Here is a 13,244-nt window from a genome sequence, read left to right as displayed (position 1 = left end):
CTTTGGATATTTTTATACACACATCTCTATAATTGCTTAGGTTATTAATTCCCAGAGCGGTGTTTCTCAACTGGGGTTCCATGCAACCCTAAGACTCCATGAGAGGTTGTGGTTTAAAACAAACAACCAACCACGTTTTTTTTGTTGCTGTTGAAAGAAGACAAGATTGAATTGATTTCGGGATTTGGGGATTAAGAAGGGATGGAGAGGATGGGGAAAAGATTAAGACAATAATCACTTGAAGGAAAGAAAGGCAGAAGGCATAACCATATGCTTTCTTTTTCTTCTTATTTCCTTTCTTTCTCTCTTATTTTCCGTCTCTTTTTTTTGGTATAATCTTACTATATTAAAATACGTTTCTATAGCTATATCATTTTTTTTTTTTCAAAACCTTGCAGGCTGTGCAGTGCTGACACCTGTACTGGCAAGAATTTTTACCTGCCAGGACCCAGCCTTCCGCTTTGCTGTTGCTGTAGATTGGGGAGGTTGGCGATGAATTGCATTGTGAAGTTTTCATATATATATATATATATATATATTACAATTTTTATGCAGCAGTTCTCCAAGTCCTGAACATTATTTCAAGAGTTCCTCCAGAGTAAAAAAGGTTGAGAAAGGCTGCCCTAGAGACTTGTTGCATTTCTGGTACTTAACAAATGGAAACAAAGATTTACAGGCCTAGATAACAATTCTGATTAGGTAGCAGCACTGGGTCAGGCCTGGCTTATGGGGAGCATATGGACAAATGTCTACCATCTCGATCTGTTGCAGCCTTTCTGTCGATATTCCAACAATGTCCTTGATCTCATCCATCCACTGACTCTGTTGCCTTCCTGTTCTGCCTCCCTGAACCTTGCCAAACATAGCTGTTATTTATTTATTTGTTTGGTGGGTCCATCATCTCTACCCACTCCATACCCAAAGCATGCGTGTCTCTGTTTGCTGCTGATCGGCTCAAGGAACCATTCCTTTGGGTATGGGATGGGTAGAGATGATGCACTATTCAAGCTGAACATTGAGAAAGAGTGAAAAAAAGAAGACACCTCTGAATTATGGAACTGGAGACAAGTTACTAAGGGAATCGTGGACTTCAAGTCTAGTAATTGTATGTTACCCCCCGGGAGATTAAAATCCTGGGACTACATTCCTTCATTGATGGAAGAAACATATGTAAAAGAATCAGATGCTGATATTTAAGAACTGGTTTTGCTCTGATTTTGTCATATTTTTACCCTGTCTGGGCTGTACATAGGACCCATGGGAAAGAGATATTTCCCAGAACCTCCAGGGTGTACATTACAAACGTAACAGGCCCTGAAGGAAGGGAAGCCACTGGCTTCCCAGATCTACCAATCTTCTTGCCTGCAGCTCCTTTTTAGTCAGAAAAGTAGTATAGATTATCATAAATACATGGGCCATCACACTGGATTTCCTGAATCCATCCTTTTAGAAAATGAAGGAGGGTCTACACGGGATGCCACAGGATTGCTAATGGCTGAGCTCCTGTGGATCCCTGTATTTATTTATTTATTTGGCAATGGATCAGAAAAAGCATGTGGTGCCACAGTGCAAGGCTGTTTCTATTGATATCTGATTCAAAACTGTCGCCATGGCGATGGGGCACTGAAGGCGGAGTATTGAAATGAGTTTTTACCTTATTAGATGACTCTTGTGTTGAGAAGGGGAGAGAGAACTAGGATGCAGAGGATTAATTTAACTGTGCAATGTCTGCCTGCCAGTTCGTATTTGCTGTGGTTAGGGAGCCATTAGTACTTTTCCTAACTTTAAATGTACACGCACATGGCTCATATTGTTGTCTCATCTGTATTTTATTATGAGTTGGGGTAAAACTTTGCATGCTGGTTTTTACTTGACTGGCAAATGTGCTTTTTGGCAGGGGGAAAATATCAAAACCTGGAGAGTGAGGGGGAAAAAAAAAAAGACAGAGAAGAGCAACCAGAGGCATTTTACAGCATATAAGGACATAAGTGCCCTGAGGCTAGATGGAATCAAATCCCAGCCTTTTGTGTCACATAGTGGCCAACCAGGGTTCTGTGGAAACCTCAGGATCTGTGTGAGGTCACTAGGGTTCCCTGGGAGATCATAATTTATTTTAAAAAATTATTTCAAATTCAGGCCACTTCAGATTAAAGAAGTAATTTTCATTCTTTATTTTTAGTTTAAGAACACTGTGAATGCATATAGACAGGCCTACCCATGAAGCGAATATGATTTTGTAACTCGTGGCCTGTATTTGTGTCCTAACAGCCAGGAACCACGCTGAGACAAGGAACAGGTCTCTAGTGTTTTATTGCTGCTACATAACAGGGAAATCCTAACAAACTGAAGAAGCGTGGGAAAAACCCAGACCTATAAACCCCAAAGGTTAAGGCAGGCCCGATCTGTGTCTCTTGGAATGGCCACCTAATTCCTCAGTGCTACGCATGCGCTTTACAGCCTGGATGGGAGCCCCCTGCTCGCCATCCTTACTCATGACAATTTGAGACTGAATGTGCAGGGGTTCCCCGAGGCCTGAAAAATATTTCAAGGATTCCTCCAGGGTCAAATGGTTGAGAAAGGTTGGTCTAAACTAAAAAAACCTGCAAGAGCAGTGGTGTTTCCTCCTGACTTGGACCTCTAATCCCTTTGTCTGCCCTTTTCTGCACTATTTCCAGTGACCTTTGTGAGATGTCACCCTATAGGACAGTACCCTATATTTCAAGCTATGGCCGTAATAGATGGCATTGTTCCACTGCTATAGCATGAGAAGAAAAGCAGGCTCTTGATGGGGCCAAGCTGCTCCAGACACTGTTCATTTTTCTCCTGCATGTGATGGCTTCACAAGGCTGGGCAGCTCTCAGACCTGGCAGCTTTTTGGAGTTAAGGGTGAACCTTGGCTCTGAAAAATTCAGACTCTGAAGGAGAAATACATCTTGTTTGCTTTCTTCCATCTTCTTCCCACCTGCTTTTCTTTCTGATTGAGGCCTGCTTCAGAGCGTCCAATACCTTTTTAATAATTGAGCTGTTGCATTTAAGCCTAACTGGTTTTACTTAGTCACTCCCTCCTCCTCCTCCTCCTCCTCCTCCTTCATTTTCCTGGTACATTTCTTGCTTTGCAAGCATACATTCACCCCACGGTTTTCCCTTTCATTTGGTTCTGACAGAGGCTTCACTTTCTACATTTAATTGAATTGTTGTCATGGAAATTTGTATCCTCTTTTTCAGAAGAGCATTTGGAAAAAGAGAGAGAAAAAGAAACCACAGCTTTGAGTTTCTTTGCTTCTTCCTAACAGCAATCGTTTCTCCATCTCTGTGCTGGGCATTTGAAATGGTCCCTTTTTTCAAACACTCATCCCTAGGAAAAGCTGAGTTAGCCAACAGGTTCCTGCTTCCCTGCTGTTCCTCTGTTGCAACAGCTGGACAGCCTTTAAAAAAAGGGGTGCCAAATTGGAGATTTTAGAGCGTCGGACCGCTGCCTCCAAGGCTTGGGTGCAGCCTCTAGAGCCTTTCCAAATACTCCTGCCAAATTAATTGAGTGTAATAAAATAATTGCTTTATTGTCATCTGGGAATCCTCTCTGTTGCCATTGCCTTCTCTTTCTGTGCAGCACTTGGAACCAGATTGAACCATACTCTAGGACAGTGTTGCTCAACCTTGGCAGGTTTAAGATGTGTGGACTTCAACTCCCAGAATTCCCCAGCCAGCATGGCTGGCTGGGGAATTCTGGGAGTTGAAGTCCACACATCTTAAACCTGCCAAGGTTGAGCAACACTGCTGTAGGGGGAAAATGTGCCCATCTGTGTGGGAAAGATGAAGTCTCAGCGAGAAGGTATTTAAAATTTTAGGGAATGTGGAAAGCTGAGGAAGGGAATATCTGAAGACAAAGCCTGCTGTTATAAAATGGGAACATTTTTGATGGTAGGCACTCTGGCTGAATCCTAGGATTTCCTCTCAGTCACTGTCCTTTTAGTCCTCGCTGAAAGCCTCAAATTATCTGGGAAATGTTTGGCGATTGAAATTTGCCAACGCAGTAACCATGGGTCGACCGCCAGAACGCATAAGGGAATGCTCTAAGAGCTTGGCTTGTACCTAGGCAGAGCAGGGTAGGCAGAAACGCCTTGCAGCATTCAAAGGACAGATCTGACAGATAGCTTTTCTGTCTGTAAGAAGGCACAGGCAGCCGTGTCGCCGAGTTGTCATGAATCAACCTTGTGAAGGGTACAGAATTCGAGTCCCTCCGGTTGGGCGTGGAGTCAAAAGCTGGACTGGACTGAGGAAGGTTGAGTTCAGTTTTGCTTAGCAAAGATGGAGCTTGGTATGTGGGTGTGTGCACACCATTAGGGAAGAGGCCAGCCACCGGTGTCTTTAGGCTGCTAATGTGTTCAAGGCCAAACTCGTGGATTTCAGCGTTCAGAGCGTTATCTGAGGGAGATTTTAAGAAAACAAATAAATAAAACAGAGGCGGTGCTATGGAAGAAGCGGAGGGAAAGAGAAGGTGGTCTTTACGGATATTTAATCACTGTACCCCCATCCTGCTGTGCTTTAACTCATGATAGTTCCCCAGATTGCTTTTCCTCCAGTGCATAAAAGTGTCCTTCAACTCAAGCTCAGCTCCTGGTGATTTCATGGATACAACCATGTTGTGTTCTGGTCAACAACGGGCAAGGGGTTTATCATTTCCATGCCCTGAACTTTTGTTCTGACCGCAGCTTAGGCTCCACCCTGGGATAGGTGGTCTCCCTTCTGAGTACTAATCATTGTTATAGCAGGCTGTGTGAACTTGGCCATCGCGTTAAGCCACAATCCTATTTATTTTATATGGAGCTAGCTTAGTTTAGTGTGGTCTAGCTTATTTTATGAGCTGCACCAATTGTGTTTTGCCAGGATGGATTGAGCATTGAGGATGTTGTGCAAAACTAGTCTTTGTCTCATGTCCAGGTTTTAAACACTTAGCTTGGGGTTTCAAGGACCACCTGAAATGGGCCAAAGTATCTTGGGTGAAGTTCTTTGAATTACAACCTTGTATGTTGCAGTTTTTAGTAATGGATTTTGGTAACTTTTTTTGAGTTCCTTCCCCCTTTGACTTATTTTTCCTGCCAAAAAATGTTTTCTGAAGAGCCTTCTATTTCTTTTTCTAGAATTTTTGTTACTGAAAACGTCTTCAAAGCCCATGTCCTCCATGAAATGCAGTTGCAGTATGACACACCACATAATTGATTAGTTACTAAGCTTGTCAGCAGTCTGAAGCCACTTTCATTGATTGACAGCTGTGCTGGAACTGATCCTAACTAGATGTATTATGTCCTCTTTGCATTTTCAAATCCTTCCATTTAAAACTGTAGAAAGGCTTGTCTGCTTGCAAGGTTAGTGCCATTGGCACATTTTTCCAGCGACTTGCAAGAGATCCATAGGTCTGTAGAACATCCAGAAATGTTCTGAGAAATTTCCCTGAGGGTAAGTGAGGCTTTGGGGACTGAAGTGAATAAAATGATTTTTAAAAAAAAAAAATCAGCAGCTGTTGCAAAATAGCTTGAGGGCATGCTCCAGAGAGTCTTCAATGTCTCTGATAGCAATTCACAGACTTTTGGGGTAATGTGACAAAAAGTTAGTGAAATATAAATAATAAGAAGGGGGAAAAACATTTGTTGGAATATATTAAGAGTTATCTAACCTACTCCTCATCTAATTTAGTCTGTAAACTCTTTGGGGCGGGGATATTACACTCCTTTTTCGTTGTTTCTCTCTTTTTTAAAAAATCACTAATTATTTCATGTTTTAAACAGGCCAACACAGAACTGGAGAATAAGAATTGTTGAGTCAATGTAGGCAGGAGTTTTCTGTAGCAGAACAGAAGCTTAGATGAACACCTTTCACACCCACACACATCTACTGTATGCCTGTTTTCCCTAAATGCTCTTGATTTTGTCCGTTGACTTAAGAAGAAAGAGGTGTTTTGGTTTTGAAGTTGCTAAACCATTGGATGTAGGAAGTGCTTTCTGGTTTACCAAAGATAAAGGAAGGACCCACAAAGGAATTGCCATTTTCTACTTCCTTTGCCCGTGATTGGTGCAGATGGACTTGGTTCACATGTTATATTAAGCCAGAACATGGTTTGTTTCGCTTTGGTGTAGCATGTTATGTGAACCCCTATTGTGGCTTATGGCTTAGACATGCTGGATTAGCTCAGCCAATTGTGGGTTATTTGGTGAACTGTTACACCGCCCAAAGAATGAGCTGAACCAGGTTTGGGCTAGACTTAACTAGCTGGGCTGGTTTTAGGGCAAGTTTGAGCCTTACAGAATCTACAATTTTTTTAACCATCTGAAAATAATATTACGCTAAAGTCCAGAGTAAGTAAGACTCAAATCGTCCACGTGAAAAGATCTGTTCTGAGTAATTTTGCTTTTCACATATGGAGGTGTCAAGTCAGGGAATGTGATATAAGAATAAACAAACAGAAATATTCAGGGTGTGTCCTTAGCCCAGGCATTTGAATCCAACCTTGCAAATTAAATTAAGCCCTCAAGTTCTTCCCCACAATATCCACTCCTAGTTCTCCTTCAAGCCTTCTTTCCCCTCCCAGCCCCTTCATTTAGTGTAGGAGAAAAACAGAAATGTTCTCCTCTGTTATTGTTAGGCAAATGCGTGTCCTAAGGAGATTTTCTTTTCTTTTCTTTTCAACAAAGGTGGAGAAAAAATGCTTCTCAGCTTGGCGGAAGCTGTTTTTCTTTGCCTCCAGCCTGTACAAGCAGATGCTCGAGGTTTCAGTTTTTACCATGGACTCGGCTGGCATTGGTCAAAGCTTGGGGCACAGGTGGGTCTCCTATGCCTGAGTTGTGGGAGGAACATCCATGTCCTTGTCCTTCAAACTGGCCCCCATGACAGCCAATCAAGTCCCACGTTGCTGCTGGGGCCGTTCCCAAGGTCAAAGGGGCACCGCGGTGGTCTTGCTTTAGTGGTCTTGATTGACGAGTCTGCACCCTTTGTTCAGCTCAGCCTTCCATGTTTGAGCTCCTGTCTCATGCATCTGTCACTGGAGGCTGCGACTGGAGAGAGAATTGAAGGAAGAGACGGAGGATTCATTTGTACTTCAGGGCTTATAAGTATTTGCTCTTGAGCATTTGTGTAACATCCTCCAGAGATAGCACGGGAGGAACCATTTCATGGGGTGCCATTTTTCCCCCCCGGTCTCTCTTTTTCCACCATCAGCCTCCCCCCCACCCCAACAGCTTGCTTTCCTTTCTTTCCTTGAAAGAAGCCGCAGCAATATCCCAAGCAATTTCAGATCAGGTTAATTGGATGTGAGTCTGAATTCTTTAGAATTTCCGTGGCTGCTGTTCCTGAGCTTAGCTGGGCCTCAAACAGTGAACAAGGTTGTTAGCTCGCCCCCTCCACCCCCACCCCCAATCCTGGTACACATTTCTGCTTCTCTGGATGCCCTCGCTTTCTGATCTAAAAACTGAATGTGTTCAAAAGCAGGGAAGCCAGGGAGATTACACAACACTGGAAGGTTATTCAGTGAGAATACTCACACGTGGTCCTCAGCCAGGCCAGACCTATGGTTCTCCCTCTCTTAGATCTGATGGAATGTGAATTAAAAACTACAGTTCACCTTTGAACCCTTGGAAATGGCCAGAGGGTTGGCTGGTTGTCCTCATTACCTATCCTCCAGCATCAATGGGCCTATATCCCTTTATAGCACCATGAATTTTCTATGTTAGCCATGCATTTTATGAAAAGAAACATATTCTTTCAGCTCTTCTGCATCTACCTTGATCAATTATAATGGGTCGTCCCATAATCTAGTCTAGGCTGTGAAGGGGTGGCATCCCATGGAGTACAAAAAATGGTTAGTGTGTTACATTAAGCCATAATATTGTTCATTTGGCATGGGCTTAGTGCATTATATCAACCCAATCATTCTGGTTTAAGAAACCATAGTTTATGGCTTTACCTGTCTTAAATTCAATAAACCATGGTTAAGCCAAAGCTTTGTGCGATGGATGGACCCAGTCATAGTGTAAGAAATGCACAAAACCTGCAAGATTAGGAAAGCTTTTTTCTTTTTCTGCTGAACTAGAGGGAAAGAGGGTCTTAAGCACTTTGCCCCTTAAATATAAAAATGGTTGCAGTTTTTTTGAGCTCACCCACTCAGGAGGGGCTTAGAAGGGCCACCAGCAAGGATGCTGGCGGGTTGCACATGATGCTTTGCATCCCTCCCCTGGAAGGCTGGCCTCTTGGCTGACTGGCACATGTTGTGGTCCAGAATCCAATCTTTGAATCTATTTTTTAAAAATTCTATAGATGTCTTACGCCATCACAGAAAGGTGGGTTTGAGGGTGTAAGACAGTTTGTATGATGTGAAATAATGGATGTGGGATTCAAAGGTGTAGCTAACTGGAAGTGCAAGAAACATCTGGCAATTTTCTATGCCTTGTGCTTTTCTGGGGCAATAAATGTGCAACCTATAAACTTCCCTTCCTTCACCGATTATGCTGAAGCTACATTCCTGGCACTATTTCCATGGGACTGCAGCCTCTAACCTTGTCAGAAACTTTTCAAAATCCTAGTTTCCACTTTGTGCTGGAGTCAGGGTTGCTAGGGTGTGTGTGTGTGTGTGTGTGTATGAAAAGACTGTCAGTGAACCCTTGAAGATTCCCCCTACACTAATATTTGACTGCACCATGTGAAAAAGAGATTCAGCCCTCGATTTGTGGTTTTCTCCCAGTGTGCGATCACAGTGCCAATTTTAAACACTAATGCAGCAAATCCTCTGAGCCAAGCTTTTCCTCATGCAAAGATTTGTTTTTAAGATACGCCCATTCAGTTTTATACTTACGGTACGCCAAGGTAGGTTATGATAAAAGGGATACATGGTTTTGCTCTCAACGTTTTTTGTGAAGTGATTCACTTTGGCAGCTTCCCATAGAATGTTGTCTTTCGTGGTGGCTTGGTGCTTTATGGTGTTGACTTGCAATGTTCCCATATTTGTTGGAAGGTCTCTGATGCCCTGGCCTAGGAGCAATTCCCACAATCTGAATTATCTCTGAGAGATTTGGAGTCAGAGTTGACACTGTTGTGAGAGAGGGCAAAACCGTGGTCTTGGAGACCGATCGCTGTAGACCGGTGTTTCTCAACCTTGGCAGCTTTCAGATATGTGGGGAATTCTGGGAGTTGAAGTCCACACATCTGAAAGTTGCCAAGGTTGATAGACACCGCTGTAGTCTAAGGTGGACATGCCACATGACCTACTGTGTCTTTCATTCCCAAAACTAGATTAGGCAGATTAGATTATGTCTGGAAAAGGCTCTGATGCTGGGAAATGTGGAAGGAAAGAGAAGAAAAGGATGACTAGCAGCAAGGTGGGTGGACTCAGTTACCGTAGTGATGGGTGCATAGTTGGGAGACTTGAAAGAACAGGTTAGGGATTGATTGTCATGGAGGAGATCTATCCATCTGGCTGCTTGGAGTTGAAAATGGCTTGATGGCACATAATCAATCAATCAGTCAAAAGTCTGAAAGATCATAGTGTCCCTCAGCTATCTAGCATATCCCCATTTGGGTGAGAAGGGTTGCTGGGAAAGATGCAGTCTTATTCTCCTTGTGAGTTCCCTGGAGGGATCTAGTTGGTTCTTAGGGAACAGATAGGCCTTAGCTCTGCTTATTGACCCATACCCTCTCTCTGTGTGCAGGCGAGCACTCAGACGCACATACACCATAGTAGCCAGCCTGCTCCAAAAACCTAAGGTGGGGGGAACCCTGTCTGTCAGAAATTAATGAGGTGAGAGTCCTAATATAAAGCAAAGCCTTGAGTGAAATTCCATGGCTTCATGGACTGTTAATTCTTTATTAGGTTTTCCTAAGATGGAGATAAAGGGCATTTTATCTTTTTTAAGGTTTGCATTAACATGCCATTGGATTTTATAGGGACATCGATCTTCATTTGGCTAATCTGCAAAGGATAATAGGAAAGTGTATTCTTCGCAGGGCGGTGACAACTTTGTAATGCTTGGGATGGCGTTGGAGGGGCGGACCAGTTAATATTTGGGGGTGGTCTGAGAATTTCAGAAAGGAGGAACCATGCCCAGATGTCTAAAAAAAGCGTGCTCCCTCCCCTGAGGAATAGTACCAGCAGACAAATGGTTGTTTTCTTACTCAAGAGGAGCCATACCGGTCATACCTGAATGGCATTTCTTAGCCTTTGATTACTGCAGAGAAAGACAAGCGGTACCAAGGGAATGGCGTCCTCTCCTTTCTGACAGTTTCTGCCGTGCTTTTGCAAAAGACATCAAGTGCATCTAAGAAATGCAATATAAATCTATATCCGTTCATTTGGGGGAATACAGGCAGGGGGAGAAGGAGCTGTGAGCCTGGGATGCTCTGATACGAAGTCCGGAGTCTGTTCAAAGAAGCAAGGAATTGGAAAAGTAGCATTTTATGGGATGGGCAGGGACTGTGGGGTGAGATCCTCCAAGGGCAAAGGAAGTTTATTCAAAAATAGTAAGTGAAGTAGCCCGAGGCTGTTTTGATTTCAAAATGAAGACGGGAGGGTAAGGGCTTGGAAGCAGCATAGACAGCTCTGCTCCTCGAGGATATTGACCACAGGAATTAGGCACAAGGAATTCTCTTTTGAAGAAACCTGTGTATATTTCAAATAGCTGTTTCTTAAGCAGGGTGGCTCTGGAGAGGTGGATAGGACAGAATACAGCACAGAAGATTTCACTGGGGGAGGAATTTTCTTCCAAGAACGGGGGGAGAAGTTATGGTAATTTTTATGCCTGGAGAAAGCAAAGCAGATTTCTAATGCTAATTGTTAGAGGCAAATGTTGGCTTCTGTCTTTTCCTTGTTATGTGGCCCTCCGTGGGGCAGAGAAGTCAAGATGCTATTCAACCAGTTTGGCTTACTGCTGCAACATTTTTTTCCTTGGGTGACACATGCTTGGTCTGTGTCTTTTTTCCTGAAGTTTTGCTGGTGAGCCCCATGTCTTAGACAGACCCATTGGCACCTTTTATGGGCTAGATACCCAACAGAGGGAAAATTGGGTAGCTGGCTGTGGGAAAGAGTTCTTGTGATCTTGAAACCCCCATTGCTTTGCAGTTTAATTGCTGTTCTTAAGGTCTTAGAAAGGGTATTGTGTAAGCTAAACTGGCAATATTTGGAATTTTGGAACATAAGTTATTTGAACAATTTTCAGGGTTTGTGTTTCTCTCTTTACTGAGCCCTAAGCGCTGAATGTCAGAGCCATTTTCAGACCCCCCAGAGCTTCCTGTATCAACTGAGAAAAGGATGATGTTGCTATGCTTTTGGGACATTCATCTAATGCTGGCTTCCCAAATATTCAGAGCAAATCTACCTTCCTCCAGACTTGTGATTCTGACTCAACAGTTAATCAGTTGAAAGCCTAAGGTGCTTTTTTTTAAAAAGAAAACCAAGATTGAATCACAATCATGATTTTAAAAAATCCTACATATTGAATTACAAGTTAGGTCACCATTAATACTTGTTCATGTGTTGAAAGTATTCACTAGCTCAATTAATCCCACACATTCACTGGAGGAGAATGTGCCCTATGGATCAAACAGGGATCCCCATGATGTCTTTGAAGATAAAAAGATTATTTTCATGAAAATATGTCCATGAAGCTTTCATGGACTAATATCTATTGCACCAGCAGAGATGATATTGGGTCTGTTCCTTGAAATATAAGTCATAATTAACTTTTGCTGAAGACATTCCTGTCCTGTCTGTTGAGTATGGGCCTACTGTTGGGCTGCTGCCCCTGGTGCTGAAAGACCTCTGTCCTTGGTGCTGTTATCCTTTCTGAGATTCCAGTTTACCTTGTCAAATGTCTGGCAGTTTTGAGAATTTCTGATGGATACCCTAGAGTTGGCATGTTGTAACCAATGATTTATAATTTTATCAGAGGCTGACTTTTTCGGAGGCACTAGCACATCAAGCTTTCAACCTTAGCTGCTTAGATCAGTATCTAAAACTGAAGACTGATTTTGATAAAAGGACTTTCTTGGCATTCCTATTTCTGTGACAAAGAGAGCTCAGCTTGTATAAAAGCTTGCTTTTCTGCTGTCAGTCTTATTGCAGAGTTGACATGTATGTCATGATGAGGAATACAAAACATTCCAGAAGTTGGTCAACAATTCTGTGTTTTTAATTGGAATCCTTCCTTTTCCCTTTTTTTCCGGCAGATCCTCCTCTTTTTTCCCTGCAAAAGAAGCTCTTTCAGGAAAGAATACAACAAAAACATATTTCAAATTAATCTATTAAAGTTAGCAGGCATCATCATCATCATCATTATTATTATTTTAAAAGCTTCATATTTTAATCTCATGTGGTTGCATTATCTATCTGTGGCTTCAGCAAAATTACAATTGTGGGGGAGCTCCCTGCTGGCTTATCTAAAGAAAAACTGTATTCTCTCTTGATTGTCATCTTATGTCTTGTGAGGGCTGTGAGATGTTGTTGGATGTGGAACAAAGAGTAGTTTTTATTCCTGTATTCATTTTATGTAGGGTATTTATATGCCACCCACTCTGTAACTGTCTCAGAGCGGCCTGCAGAAAAAACATTTAAAGCAATCAATAAACACATTGAAAAAAGGATTCACTTAAAATAACTTAAATATTAAAACAGATAAAACAAAAGTCTGGGTAAACAAGTATGTTTTCAAGTCCCCTCCTAAGCACTGAGTGTGTGTGGCTTGTCTCAACCCCAGTTGCTGATTGTTCTGCAACATGGGCCCCACCACAGAGAAAACAGAATTAACCATGGAGGTCAATGGCGTCCATGGTGGGCACTGTATGAAGTACCTTTTGGTGATCTAAGAAGGCAAAGAGGATAAGCCCAGGTTCAGTCAGTCCTAAGTTGTGCTACTCCATGGATGTTCTTCTTTCTTGCGTAATATCCAAAACAAAGCTTGGCTTGCATGCATGCATGCTTTATTTACTTATTTAAAGGATTTCTATGGCTGCCCATCTCAATCTTATTACAACAATACATAAAAAATAAAATAATAGTACATAAAATAAAACAATAATGTCGTCAACTGAGGCTGTAAATAAATTATCTCACAGCTTATCAAAACTAAGGTCCTGGTCCCACAGCCTGAGGGGAAAGCCTGGTCTTCAGGGCCTTCCAGAAGGCTAAAAGGGTCCAGGCCACCCAAATCTCAGGGGGGCTGTTCCATAGGACACGTGCCACAACAGAAGAGATTCTTCAAATGATGGGC

Source organism: Candoia aspera, chromosome 15 (genome assembly GCF_035149785.1).
Source record: "Candoia aspera isolate rCanAsp1 chromosome 15, rCanAsp1.hap2, whole genome shotgun sequence".
Lineage (NCBI taxonomy): Eukaryota > Metazoa > Chordata > Lepidosauria > Squamata > Boidae > Candoia > Candoia aspera.
This window is presented reverse-complemented; position numbering follows the sequence as displayed.